The sequence below is a fragment of the Eptatretus burgeri genome, chromosome 10 (genome assembly GCF_056783735.1).
Source record: "Eptatretus burgeri isolate ZD-2024b chromosome 10, Ebu_testis_v1, whole genome shotgun sequence".
Lineage (NCBI taxonomy): Eukaryota > Metazoa > Chordata > Myxini > Myxiniformes > Myxinidae > Eptatretus > Eptatretus burgeri.
Genome location: NC_140970.1, coordinates 93,924,042 through 93,939,041, shown reverse-complemented (window position 1 = coordinate 93,939,041; position 15,000 = coordinate 93,924,042). Strand labels below are relative to the sequence as shown.

The following is a 15,000-nucleotide window of genomic DNA, read 5'->3' as shown; positions in this document are numbered from 1 at the left end:
TATTTATCAATCTAGAAGCTTCTTTCCAAGATGTTGCAAATCTAATGTTTTGCCTGTTTCTAACATTCTCCATTGTCTTTCCAAAGACAGCATTATTCATCAATTTATAGAATTCCCCTTCAAATTTTACTTTTGTATTTGTTCTCATATCTGTATTGAATTTAATATACTTTTTCATCCAAGGACTTTGTTTAAATTTTAAAACTCTATGAATTTTAGCTACTCTCAACCCAGCAGATAAATATTGTCTCAAGTTCCTTTGATGCAAAACATATCCCTCTTTATCATAGAATGTTGTTAATAACTTTTCTGTTGATTTGCCTTTAATATTAAAACTTTTATGATAATCACTGAACCATTCTTTCTTTGGGGTTTCTTTCTCACATGCAAAAGGAAGGTCTTTATGCTTATTATGAAGATCACTCGGGTACTTCAAATCAACTTCAAAATAATAACCTTCTTCTTTGTCATTCAATTTCTCTTGAGAAGAAATAACAATATTCATCAAAGCCTTTTCATAATCCTTTTCTTCCACCCACTCTAATTTACCATAAGGCAGAGATTGAGACATTGCCCATCCATACAAATTATTAGCATCAAAGTACATCAAATAATTACTATCTTTTTCACTCTCATAATTTGGAAGATATTTATTATTTGCTTTAGCATATCTTTTTGAACATACTTGTGATATTCCACCTCTCTTAGACTTCTCAATCATCAAAAGCATATCTACATCACTGACTAAATCTATATCTTGTTTTGTCATTTTCAACATTGCACTCCAAGCTAAACCAGGAGCTGTGAAATAGTGGGCAGGATCTAATCCATAACAATTTTTATTATGGCAGAGTGATCTAAAAGCTTCAAACACATCAGCTAACAATAAAACATCTGTTTTTAGATACAAATCATGATATTCTCCAAGGTTCTTTATCTTAAATATTTTCCAAATTTCTTGTGCGTGTTTATATTCCTTATCACTTATCTCTTCTTCATAAAGGTTATTATAGAAACTTTCTTTTGAAGGAAGTTGTGTTTCTTTAAATCTCATAAATGAATCCATATAACCATAAGGATAAATTCCCTTACTTGTAAGAATTTTCTCTTTACTTTGAATTTCATTCCTTGTTTCAATTTCCCCTCTAGTTAGAATTCCCTCTTTAATCAGAATTTCATCTATAATCAGAATTTCCTCTTTAGTTAGAATTTCATTCTTTGTTCGAATTTTCTGTATAATTAGAATTTCATCTTCAGTAAGAATTTCTTCATTCATTTCCTCATTAATTAGAATTTCCTCTTTACTTTGAATTCTCTCTTTAATCTGAATTTCCTCTTTAGTTAGAATTTCCTCTTTTGGAAAGAATGAATTAAGATTTGGAAAAGAGCCCGTGGAGCTTAGATTTGATGCGAGGTTGGCTAGTGGTGTTCCCATAAACTTGTAAGAATCAAGAAACCGAATACGAGTTATAGGTTTTGTGAATATCATTTTTGTAAATGAAATATACTTTTGACTTGTGTTTGTTATGGCAGAAACATTCCCTGGTGTTTTTGAAAGTTCATTTATAAATAGATGTGTATCATAGTTGGCGCTGTTGTGAAGAAAGACTGGAATAAAAGAAGGTAATTTATAATTAAGATTACAACAGGAATGAGCGGGGCCTCTATATTTACCAGTAAGATGGCAATGATCCCTAACTTTAGACTCCTCAATTTCCTCCTCACAAATATGACAGATATTGTTCTTTCTAAATTCTAATTTTTCTTCTATGGTTAATTTCATCGGTTCATTTGTTTCTTTCATTAATTTACTTAGTCTTATACAATCCTTTTCTAATCGTTTTACAAACTCTTGTGAAGCATTTTTTCCACTATACTGTTCAAGTTTATTATACTTTTCTCCAACAGATGATTTGATATAATAACAGAAACCACAAGGAATATGTTTTTGATATTTATTTGTATATGGTTCTTTTGGATTAGGAGAAGCAGTATTTATCTTTTAAGGATACATTCAAAATCAGCGTATATCACAAATGGGTGCATGATAGATTTATTATAATCTTCAAAAGAAATCTTTTCACCAGGTTTAGGCATTGTAATTACAGCTGATTTATGATTACTACAATATTTTGAATGTTGTTCTAATCGTTCTTTTGTATGAAATGAATTAAGACATCGCTTACAAGGATATATTTTGTTTGCTGTTCTGAATACCTGAGAAGAGATTAATCTTGATAAATTATTGATGTATGTGTAATGTGAATTATTTCCAACACTAAAATATAAAAGATCAATGTGTGTTTCTTCATTTTTAAAGTTGTTTGAAATTTTTAATATTTGAACTTTGTTTGTATCCGTTAATCCATATACATTAATAGAAAGATTATTCTTTTTCTCAAATTTAGGAATATCTGTTAGTGGCATTGGGAAATTAAAATCTTTAATGTCCAAGGTATTCTCATATTTCATATATTGTTTTACTCTTTCTGAATTACATTTTGGTGGATGTAAGTGAGCAAGAACAGACCAGAGAAAACATTTATTATCATTATTCTTAATATTAACAACTGCCTTCTTTCGTTTTATTTCTTTTGGTAATTCAATATAAGAAGAAGCTTTAAGAGGGTTTGATTTTAGAATGTGTACATCTAAAAAGATGATTTTTTAATATTGAATCCACTTCCTACCACTGTATTATCAACATCCTCCTCTTGTCTTGATAGTTCTTCATAAACCCCACTATTCAAAAAATCTTGAAATGATGTTATAAAATGAAGATCTGTCCTCATATAAGGAGTTTGTTCTTCATCTTGTCTTTTCATATTCATTTTCACTCCCATATAAAACTTTAAAGTTTTCATTTCTTTTAATGTTTTTTTAATAAATTTTTCAACATCAGGTTTCACTATTTCAATTGATTCAATTATTGATGATGGACCGGGTTCTCCAAATTGAAAAATCCTTATTTTTATATGCCCTTTAAATGCCCCATCAGTGTTTTCAATATAATAGTCTCCCTTTACTTTAAACTCATTTTTCTTGTGTTTTTGTGATTGAAGATGCCTATTATAACTACTCTTCAAAACATCCTTTGAGCAGGTATCACAATGTTTTCTTTCCAACTCAAGAGGGGATATTTTGTGAAATAGATTAAATGTGTGTTTGTTGGTTCGGAGGTGTTTTCTATAATGTTTATATTCGTGATTACAAACATCGCAGTATGTTGTATTCACCATATTTATATAATAAAACTTTGCTTAAACTAAAAATTTCTTGATGAAAATTTCGTTTATTTTACAGGTGAATCTGTGTTAAACTAAAATTTTCTTGATGAAAATTTCGTTTATTTTACAGGTGAATCTGTGCTTAAACTAAAATTTTCTTGGTGAAAATTTCGTTTATTTTACAGGTGAATCTGTGCTTAAACTAAAATTTTCTTGATGAAAATTTCGTTTATTTTACAGGTGAATCTGTGCTTAAACTAAAATTTTCTTGATGAAAATTTCGTTTATTTTACAGGTGAATCTGTGCTTAAAACCATTTTATCCTCCAACTTTTTCACTTAATAAATACAATGTTTCAAGACACAAAAGACAAGTTTCAATCAATCTCTTCATTTGTTAAAGATGCTGAGAAATATGTCAAGGATGTAAAATTGAACAAAGATAAATATAACAACTATTGGATAAAAACAATTATGGTGGATATGATGAGTTCTTCAATTTACTTCAGTGGAAGGGCTTTTAGTATACCTGGAAGAACATCAATTAAGGTATCTCTAACAAAAGTTTCTCCTCTCCTTCTGGCAATATATTCAAAACTAGAAAAAGCAATGAAACAAGAAAAGGTATCAAAAAATAAAAACCTTATGGATGAAGCTTTAGAAAGAAAAGATAAGACCATCTGTAATATGCAAGGAGAAATTTGTATTTTTTTCAACAACCCTAAAGATATAAATCCTGATGAAATAAAGGATGTTAATATATCAGGTGAAATGACATTTCGTTCAATTGTAGTTAAGGATCATTTTAAAATTACCTTTAATATAAAAAATGTAGCAGTTGAATCTGTGAATGAAAAAATGTATATCGATATCGATGGTAATGTTTTTTCTACTAATTAAATGAGCCAATATTCAACTGAAGATTTTGAAGATTATGAGAGTGATTATGATACCGAGAGTTTGCATTCAAACGATAGTTATGACACCGAGAGTTTGTGTTCAAATGATAGTTATGAAAGTATAGATGATTCTGAAAGTATCGAAGATGATATCGAAGATGAATTTCAGTTTAAGTAAAGTTTTACTTTATAAATATGAATAGTTTACTCGATTTTGAGCCTCTTGAATTCCATGATTCTCCATATGACAAATTTGAGAATTGTCCTGCGTGTGAAAGACGGGGATTAAACACAGAGTCAAAAGCCTATAAACAATGTATATTCTGTGATTATCTTCTAATTAATGATAATCAAAAATATAAAAAGGAAAATAATTCTTTTAGATTTACACCAAAAATGAATTACTTTACAAGATTGATTCGAGAAATGAATGTAAAGAACGAGGGTGAGAACACACCTTTCCTTACAAGGGAAGAAACTGAACGTATGAGAGAAATGTTCAAAGGATTGTTGTTATATCTTATTCATGGATGTGATTTTCAGGGAAATATCAACACAAGATATTGCATAAATAAAATAATGGATTATCTTGAAATTAAACCTGAACTTAGGATAAAATATAGAATTTCGAAAAAAGCCAAGAATAAATTAAATAACCTGTTTTCCAAATATATAAATGAATGATTTTTTACCTATTTGGGAAAATAAGATAAAATTTGACAACCATAAAAATCTCCCAAATTCATTAAGATGCCTCATAGTTGGTTCAAGTGGATGTGGAAAAACCTGCTTACTTTTAAAGATGCTCCTCACTCCCAACTTTTTAGATTATGATAATTTAATAATTTTCACAAAGTCGAGTTTTCAACCAGAGTATCAACTACTCTCACAAGGTTTTAATGCTGGTCTTCAAAAAGAAGATATAATCGGTTTATTTAAACTTCAAAAAACCTAAATGATTTTAACATTGAAGATATAATACAACTATTTTGTGATACACAGAGATGTAAAAGAAATCAAAACCGATAACTTGTATTCTGAGTGATAATACGGATGATATACCGTCTCCCCAAGATTTGGATAAATCCAAAAAGAACCTCGTTATCTTTGATGATTGTGTTAATGAGAGAAACCAAACGGTAATGGACAGCTACTACACAAGAGGGAGACATTCTTCTTGTAATTGTATTTATCTTAGTCAATCGTACTTTCAGCTTCCTCGTCGTTCCATCAGAAACAATGCTAATACTTTTATTTTATTCAAGTTAAATTCAATAGATATAAACAATTTTTGGAGAGACAATTGTTCTACATTATGTAGTAAAAAGGAATTTGGGGATTACATGAAACACACGACTGAAAAATATAAATATATTGTTGTGAAACAAGATGAGATATTAAATGATATTTTTCAATAAATAAATGGATGCGGAAGAAAGAGCAAGAAGATTTAGGGAACATCAAGAGTTGGTTTCAAAAGTTGTAAAACAGCAGGAAGACATAAAGAAGAAACGCAGACAGAAACTAACGGGCGAAGAAGCATTTGAAAGAAAACAAGAGAAATTTTTTAAACCACTTTTAAAAACTTCCCAAGGAAAAATGAAAGATGTTTCCACAGTTCCCACGGTAGAATATACTCCTAAAAAACTTCAAATGTTAAAAGATTTCAGTCAAATGACGGAGGAAGAATTAGAGCATTTAGGAGAATTAGAATATGATGATGAAGGTTTATTTCAACAACTGGAAGAGATTAATCGACCCCCTGATTATATTGTGAATGCTCTTCAAAACAATGAATATTCAGCGGATTCAAAAACCAAAGCAGGACTCATTCCAACAGAACAATCAGCAATATTTCATCTTGTTCAAGAAAAGGTATTGATATTTAATGATGAATTAAGGTTCTTGGGTTCTGCTCAACCCCTGTTAAACTAACTCCAAGATTAATGTTTCTTCTCACAAAAGATGGAAGACAAGGTTCAACTGTGAGGGATGAATCAAAGTATATTGATAAACCATTGGATATGGAAAATAATGATGATAGAGTATATATTGATCTGCTGAACACTCTAAATTATAAGGTTATTCTTTCTGGTAAAAGTAGGAAGAATGAGAAGGAGAAACACATTATTCAGGCTTTAAGTATCCTTGGTTCAGGTGTTAGTTTTCTTCCAAATGACCCATCGCAATTAGTTAATAGACTGTTATTGTTGTTAGGCAGTAAGAAGGCTGGAAATAACAATTGTTTTAATGAAGCATCAGCCATTTTAGACCAGTTGATGAACATGAAAATAATTAATAAATATCAATATAAAGACATTTTATCTCATATTAAATAAGATGAGAAGCACAATCCTTAGTTTCAATTTCACAACAAGCGACCACACATCTTCATTCCCATACCCACTACAACTTGACACAACAAAAGAATATGAGGCATCTTTATTGTCCATGGAAACTTATAATACCTTATTTAATATAACCGAGAAAAATGACAAGTTTAGTTATAATCCAGGAAGTGGATACAAAACGATAACAGTCTCACCCGGAGCATATGAGATTTCTCAAATATCTTCCGAAATTGCTCGTCTTATGAAAGAACAGGGTGATGAACCAAAAAATATTGTTATAAACATTCAAAAACATACTTCAAAATCAACGATTAAAGTTAAAAATAACTACAAGGTTGATTTCACAATTGATAATTCATTTAGAGAGTTATTGGGTTTCTCCTCAAAAAAGATTGAAACTAATGGGACGTTTTACAGTGATAATGTCATTCAAATATCCTCAGGAATAAATTCGGTGTTAATTCACTGTGATTTGATTGATGGTGCTTATAATGATGGGAAAAAAACAAATACAATATTTTCATTCAGCGCATACTCAACCCCAATTGGTTATAAATTCAATATGGAACCCAAAAATTTGGTTTATCTACCTGTGTCAGGAAAAACCATACACAGAGTAAATTTTAGGATAACCGACCAAGATAATCGTGGTGATTTCTTTTAATGGAGAAGTTATATCCATCAGAATTCACCTACGTGAAGTTTTCCAATAAATAAATACGATGGTTATTGTGAGGAAACACGAGTTGGGAAAATATAAAATAATTACAGGGGATGGGATGTTCCTTTCCCCATACTACAAGGGTGAAGGTATGTATCTTGGTAGAGGATACTATAAACCTAAGAGACAAAGGGGTGTTGGGCATCAATTTAGAGGAGATGGGATAATTGATACTCTCATGGGTATTGGTTCAACTATTCTTAAACATAAAGATCTAATTGGTTCAACTGCTTCTGCTGTGGGAAATGTTGCAGGTGCTGTAAAGAGTATAAAAGATGCCCAGAAGGAATCTCATAAATTACAAGCAATAAAAGAAATTAAGAAAGGCAAAACTCAGTTGTCCCCCAAGAACGACAGAAAATAATTCAAATACTTGGATCAGGGTTTCAAAAGTTTTAACATCTTTTTTTCCTAAATAAATACAAGTATGGAAGCAATTGATAGTATCTATGATTTGGATGATACTATTATTATCTCAAACTCCACTAAAAAAGAAGATTACTTCAAGGTAAATGCAATAACTGGAACAGACTGGAATACGAATGGTACAAAAAGTTTTGAAATAAATAATCAACAAACCTATTTGAATCTCTCCGAAAGTTTCTTGTTGTGTAAATTTAAATTCACTAAGGCTGGGAATAACACAAACGCTACACTTGTAAATGATTTCTTCTGGAAAATGTTTGATAGTGTGCGTTTGTATATTGGAACACAAGAAGTTGAAGCGGTTGATTATGTCTCTGCTGTATCTGAAATGATAAAATTTACACTCTATACATTCAGTGATAGAATGGGAAAGGGGTCTGTCGAAGGTTTTATTCCTGATATGTCAACGGGAACAAACACAGACCCTGGGTATACTCAAAGGAAAGGAATGTATAATGATGATACAAAAGCAGAAAATAGTTTTACTGTGGCAGTTCCTCTTAAAGGTATATTTGGATTTTGTGATCATGATAAAGTTCTGTATGGCCTTAAAATTAGATTTCAACTACAAAGGAATGATAATGAAAATCGATTGCTTTTTGGTGTTGGTAGTGCTTTTGGTGATCAGAATAAATTTGTAATTGAGGAAATGAGTTGGTATATCAGTGAATATACTCCTAATCTTAAAACAGAAGAGATGTTGAATCGAAGACTTAACTCAAAGAAACCACTCAGTGTATCATACCTCAAAAGAAGATGTCAACACGTTAAACTCAATCAAACTACTTACACGTGGAATTTGGGTGTTCTGGAAGGAAAGCCACGATATCTGTGGATCATTTTTAAAAAGCCAGATGGTGATACTGCGACTGATAAGAATAATGCATTGAGTGATAATGCTAAGGTGAAACAACTTCGCGTTTCTCTAGATGGAACATTTTACCCACGAGATAGATTGGAAATTAATTGGGAAAAAATGATTTTGCTGAAGCATACAAGTCTTACCAAAAGGTGTGTGAAAGTAATGGAAATAAAGAACCTATTTTGGATATGACAGCATTTAAAAGTTTGTATACAATCTATGCGTTTGACCTGAGCGCTCAAAAGGAAACTATAAAGTCTAATCGAGTGGATACTTCCCTATACATTGAAAGAGGAGAGAGTGAAGAAGTTGATACATATTGTTTGCTTTTGGAAGAAACAGAATTGCAGATTAATACAGATAATGGTGTGATGATTAGTCTCACATAATTTTTTGTTAAATAAATGAGTGGCAAAGTACCAACTGGGGTATATGTTAATCAAATCAATCTTCATAAACTATCATCTTGTGTTCAAAATCAAAAGCCTTGTACGATTAACGTTAATACAATTCAGAGAAAAGGAGCAGTAAGAATTGATGTTTTTCTCACAAGAGAACAGGTTAAAATCTTGAATGACACTGGCTCACTTAAAATTAAAATGACAAAACCAATGTTGAAAAAATATTCAATAAGAGAGACGAGTGGAGGATTTCTCCCATTTCTAATTCCTTTATTTGCTGGTTTAAGTGCGGTTGGAGCATTGACGGGTGGTATTTCAACAGCGGTGAAAACTGCCAACGAAAGGAAGGCTCAACTCCAGGCTCAAAAAGAATTGGAAAGACATAACAAAGAGTTGGAGAAACAAATTAGTGGAAGTGGTGTAATTGTCGATTTTGCTGAAAAACTTGAAGGTCTGCCTGATAAAGCGAGATTGCTAGTTGGAGATATGCTTTCTTCTATAGCACAAGCAGGTGTAAAATTAACGAAAAGAGGTAATGGATTATATCTTTCTAATAAATAAATGAGCATTGATGAGTGGTTGAAAGAATTTGGAAAGAATACAACATCAAATTTACAACTTGTCAAATATTGTAAGAAATTAAAAATTCATAATGTGGTTATTTGTATGAGAGATGAATTAACAAATGTGCCGAAACATACAAAGAATATTATTATGAACTTAGAAGATAATAATGGGAACGGTTCTCATTGGGTTTGTATTTTTAATAGTCAAGACAAATATTATTTTGATAGTTTTGGTCTTCCACCACCTGTTGAAGTCATAAAATTCTTACAGAATGGTGTTTATCAAACATTTCAAGTCCAAGAATTAAATTCCAAGTGTTGTGGCCAATTATGCCTATATGTGTTATTTCAACTCAACAAAAATAAAAAATTTTATGATATTATTTTTAATCTAATATAAATGACTTATGTTGGTAAAGATGGTTCTATCTTTGGTGTATCTCAAGAACTGGATATTGATTTATCAAATTATTACACAAAGGCACAGGCTGAACGACATAAATATAATATAACCAAAAATATTAACATGAAAAATGCTTATAAATTAAAAAATTATCCAAGCCCGACTGACGCGAATGACTTGGTGAGATTAAGCGATTTATCACAATATATATCCTTAAATAAAACAGCCGTGTATTCCAAAGATACAGAAGTGTTGATATTATCTCCAGGTCATACAGAATTCACAGTTCGAATTAAAATAAATTTTTATAAAGAAGGGCGTATCGTTTGTATGAGAATAGAACAATGGGGGTATGATATGAATGATTTAGGGTATAATTGGTCATTTAAAATTAACCTCGAAGACCTGGAACAATTAAATCAGTCTCGTAAGGAAGAATATTATCCACTTGGTATCGAGAATGAGTTTTGTGGGGCTACGATTAGTAAACAACAAATAAAAGAATTTAATAAGGGTAAATATAATAATGGTTTTGCCCTTGTTTATCTCATGAAAACAGAAAAAACAGGATTATATATAATAAGTAAGGAAATACAAAATGATTTAACTATGGGAAGATGGGGAGGTGTTTCGTGCCATAATATTGTTCTAACATATATTTCTAATACATAAATGACAGCAAGAAGGCTTCAAGAAAATTATCATTTCTGTGTCCAAGCATACCTTCAAGAAAAGGGTATTCGGTATTTTAATAAATATGTTCTACAACATAAGAATGAGGTATTTTCAATAAAAGATTGGCATTATGCTGATGTTGATAAACCGACAACTTTAGATTTAATTAGAATGTTAAATAATGAAAAAATTATAAAGTTAAGAAAAGGTAAGGCTCTTTTAGAAATTCAAAAGAAATTTTATTGGTTTCCTGTTGTAAAAAAAATTATTTTGGATACAGGAATAACAAGAAATCCTGATGAATATATGTATAATATTCTATGGGGTGTAAGCGATTCAAGGATAGTAAGGGATGAGGAAAGAGTTGAAGAAGAGAGGGAAGAGGAGGAAAAGGAGAAGAGGGAGAAGAAAGAGAAGGAGGAAAAAGAGAAGAGAGAGAAGGAGGAGAGGGAGAAGAGAGAGAGGGAGGAAAGAGAGAAGAGAGAGAGGGAGGAGAGAGAGAAGAGAGAGAGGGAGGAGAGGGAGAAGAAAGAGAAGGAGAGGGAGGAGAGGGAGAAGAAAGAGAAGGAGGAGAGGGAGGAAAGAGCGAGACAAAATAAATATCAAAATATGGAAACCAGTGAGATTAAAAAAAGATTAGGGGTATTACAGAAAATAACTCAACCCACCGAGGAGGAAAACAAAGAATTGATAAGTCTATTTACAATACTTTCGACAAGACTATTGACATCGAGAAGACAGGTATTTTAATTCAAGTTTTTCATTTTTATTTTTTTCTTAAATAAATGGGGGAGAGAGTGAAGGCATTTCTAAGGATTCTTTATGTTTTAAAAATTAAGATTCAAATGTGCATGTTGGAAACTAAAAAGGTTTTTGCACTCTGCAGGAATTTTTCTCATAAATAAATGAGTTATTGTCTCAAATGTAAAAGAAAACTAATACTAAAAATATTTCATATATTAAAAGTAAAAATAACAGGGTTATACAAAAAGGTATATGTTCGGTGTGTGGTTCAAAAAAATCAATTTATCCCCCAACACAAACTAGGAGGAGATATACAAAAGTTTTTATCAGGAAGTAAATTTACAACTACTGGAATACCAGGGAATTACATCTTCCAGGGTATTCTTTCTGTGGTCCAGGCACAAACTTGGATAAAAGATTAGATGAGGCAGACAATCCTAAATCCTGGAGTAAACCAATCAATAGAGTTGATGAAGTGTGCATGAGACACGATATTGATTATGGGAATACCACAACGTTGGAAGAAAAGCATGAAGCCGATAGAGAAATGTTGTATAATTTGTCTCTGATACAAAATCCAACCTTGAGAGAAAAAGTTGATAGGTTCATCGTGAAGAAGATGATTAGTGCTAAATTGAAACTTGGACTTGGAAATTCAAAAAACTTATAGGCTCTAATGATGCCATTAAGACTGAAGAGCAATTAGCTGATGAATTACATAAACCAATATTCACAAAGTTTCAGAGAAGGAAAGTTTATTCCAAGGAAGTTGATTATATCTGGTCTGCTGATTTGATTGAACTCAATAATGATAAGGGGTACAAGTATGCTTTAACCGTTATTGATTTGAGGAGTAGATATGCGTGGGTTGTACCATTAAAAAACAAAACAAGTAATACTCTTATGTTAGCCTTCCAACAGATATTTAATAAAAGTAAGAGAAAACCTAAAAAATTGTGGACTGATGAGGGTAGGGAGTTTTATAACAAGACATTTATGAATTTTCTAAAAAATAACAGTATTACATTATACAGTACCTTTAATGAAGGGAAGGCAGTTGTTGTTGAACGTTTTAATCGTACCTTAAAAGAGAGACTATATAAAAAATTCACACAACTCGGTTCACAACAATGGTCATCTTTTATTCAAGATATTGTGGATAAGTACAATGACACGATTCACACGTCAACAAATATGAAGCCATGAGAAACATTTACAAAATTAAAATATGAAAAAGAGATTAATGTCAGAAAACCTAAGTTCAAAGTTGGTGATATCGTAAGAATATATAGGTGGAAATCTCATTTTGAAAAAGGTTATACGAAAAGATGGACCAACGAGCTTTTTAAAATTGTTGATGTAATAGATACGGTTCCTTGGACTTATAAGATATATGATTTGGAAGGGGAAGAGATTTTAGGTTCATTTTATTCACAGGAATTACAAAAGACAAAGATATATTGAATTTTTTTGACTCCGCCCCTTTTTGGCTCCACCCACACAAGCCCCCGCCCACACAAGCCCCGCCCACACAAACCCCACACAAACCCCACCACACACCCCCCCACAAGCTCCAATAAATTGAAATTTTTGACTCCGCCCCTTTTTGACTCCGCCCACACACGCCCCTCCCACCGAAACCCCGCCCACACAAACCCCACACAAGCTCCACACAACCTCCACACAAAAACTCCACACAAGCTCCACACACACAAACCCCACACAAGCTCCACCCATATTCATCATATTCACATAATTAGTGATTAGTTAATTAGTACCCCACACACACAACATGTTTATTTAATTAAAAATTATCCACCCATCCACACAAACTCCACTCATCCACCCATCCCCCCATCTCTCCACCCATGCATTTATCCACACAAACCTCATCCACAGAAGCCTCATCCACATTCACCCCTCCCACACAAGCTCCACCCACATAAACCCCTGCCCATATAAACCCTGCCCACATAAACCCCTCCCACATAAGCCCTGCCTACACAAGCTCCACACAAAAACTCCACACACATAAACCCCTCCCACCCAAGCTCCACCCACATAAACCCCCCCCCACACAAGACCCACCCACACAAGCCCCACCCACAAACACACACACCCCCCCCACACCCCCCCCCCCCCCACACCCCCCACCCACACAAGCCCCGCCCACACAAGCCCCGCCCACACAAGCCCCACCCCCCCCTCATCCCCCCTGTGCGCCCCCACCTTTGACCCACCACCTCCCTCATCCCACCCCCCGCCCTTCCGCACACACACACATGGGGAGGGGAGGGATGGGATGAGGGGGTGATGGGTCATTGGGGAGCGCACCTACCCCCCTCCCCCCCAACCCCCCCTTTACATCTCTTTTATTCTTTTCTTGTAATTCAGAATCAAGTAATTGTAAACAAAACAAATATAATTTATTAATATTGAAAATATTAAATATTCATTTGCGAGAATGTACAATCTTTCCCAGCAATCTTCTTCAGATGCCTTGTGATTTCGAAACTCAGACACCATATTCTGTTTTGAAACAAAAAGTGGATAATAATTAGGTTCTATAAAGATAATTACATGGTAATATGAATAAGCCTCGTTGACCACTGAATTAACACACCAGGAGCCTGTCATCCTTTCAAGGTCAATAAAATGAATTCCAGTGTACTGACAAAACCACGTCCAAACTAATGATGCAACCAACATAAGGCGACATTCTAAAGAGAGAGTGATATTAATAATAATTCAGAAATATTTACCTCCAGAAAATCATGTGTTGTACGAGTGATATTAATAATAATTCAGAAATATTTACCTCCAGAAAATCATGTGTTGTACAAGATTGCTTCAACAGCTGATGTTGTGCGATAGTGCTGAAAAAAAAAAAAATAAGTCAAGGGTATAGATGAAGAGACAGACAGGGAAAGCAACACACACACACACACACACACACGCACACACACACACACATACACACACACATAGACACACACACACGTGCCTCACCATTGGTTTAATTCATTCGAGATCAGAGACCAGTCATTATAAATCATTGGCCTCTTCAATAAGAGCAGAGAGAGGTAGGTAGAAAGACAGACAGAGAGAGAGGCACACACACGTGTCTCACCATTGGTTTAATTCCTTCGAGATGAGAGGACGTGATAAGACTTCATGCCACTCATTGAAAATGTCTTTCAATTCTCTTCTAAAATCATTGATCTCTTCAATAAGAGTATTAATTTCATGAACCACGTCGTGATATGTGAACTCAATTTCTTCCAATGCCCTGTCAGGGAAAAAATATATATATATCAGAATTATCATGATTTAATTAATAATCATTTGCTTCATCGTTCAAAGAGAAAAGCATACACAAACTTACCAACTCTGTAGTGGGCTGTTGGCTTCATCGGAAGAAATATCGTCCATGCCTCAGTTGTAAAAATGAAAATCCTGTCTGGCAGAAACTTTGTCTGGCGAACCGCTTATAAAGCAACGATGAGGAAATTGCTTAATCATTGGGTGTGGGCACAGGAAATGACAAGCTTCTCTTAATGATCTCATCTGGCCACCGCCCGAGTTGCAAATCGTTTTTGGACATAAACCACGCCATAAAAGTTTTGATTCAAATGTTTTCAGTTCGTGTTCTGAGATAAAATATAAACACGAGACCTTGTCTCACAGAATAGTTCCTATTTTTTCACAGCATGACAGTCCAAAACC

General features: G+C 33.1%; 2 long non-coding RNA genes across 2 annotated transcripts in view; one reads left to right on the top strand and one right to left on the bottom strand.

Moving 5' to 3' along the window:
• The window catches only part of LOC147019148 (uncharacterized), a 103,012-nt gene that overhangs the window by 37,317 nt on the left and 50,695 nt on the right, over positions 1 to 15,000 (top strand). The gene's annotated exons all lie outside the window — the stretch shown is intronic.
• The window catches only part of LOC147019149 (uncharacterized), a 2,135-nt gene continuing 765 nt past the window's right edge, over positions 13,631 to 15,000 (bottom strand). The window contains exons 1-3 of the long non-coding RNA XR_015062644.1: positions 14,405 to 15,000; positions 14,093 to 14,150; positions 13,631 to 13,803 (exon numbers count right to left, since the gene is read on the bottom strand). The exon at positions 14,405 to 15,000 is cut by the window's right edge and continues 765 nt beyond it. This is a non-coding gene — a long non-coding RNA (uncharacterized LOC147019149). The remainder of the gene's footprint in view (positions 13,804 to 14,092; positions 14,151 to 14,404) is intronic.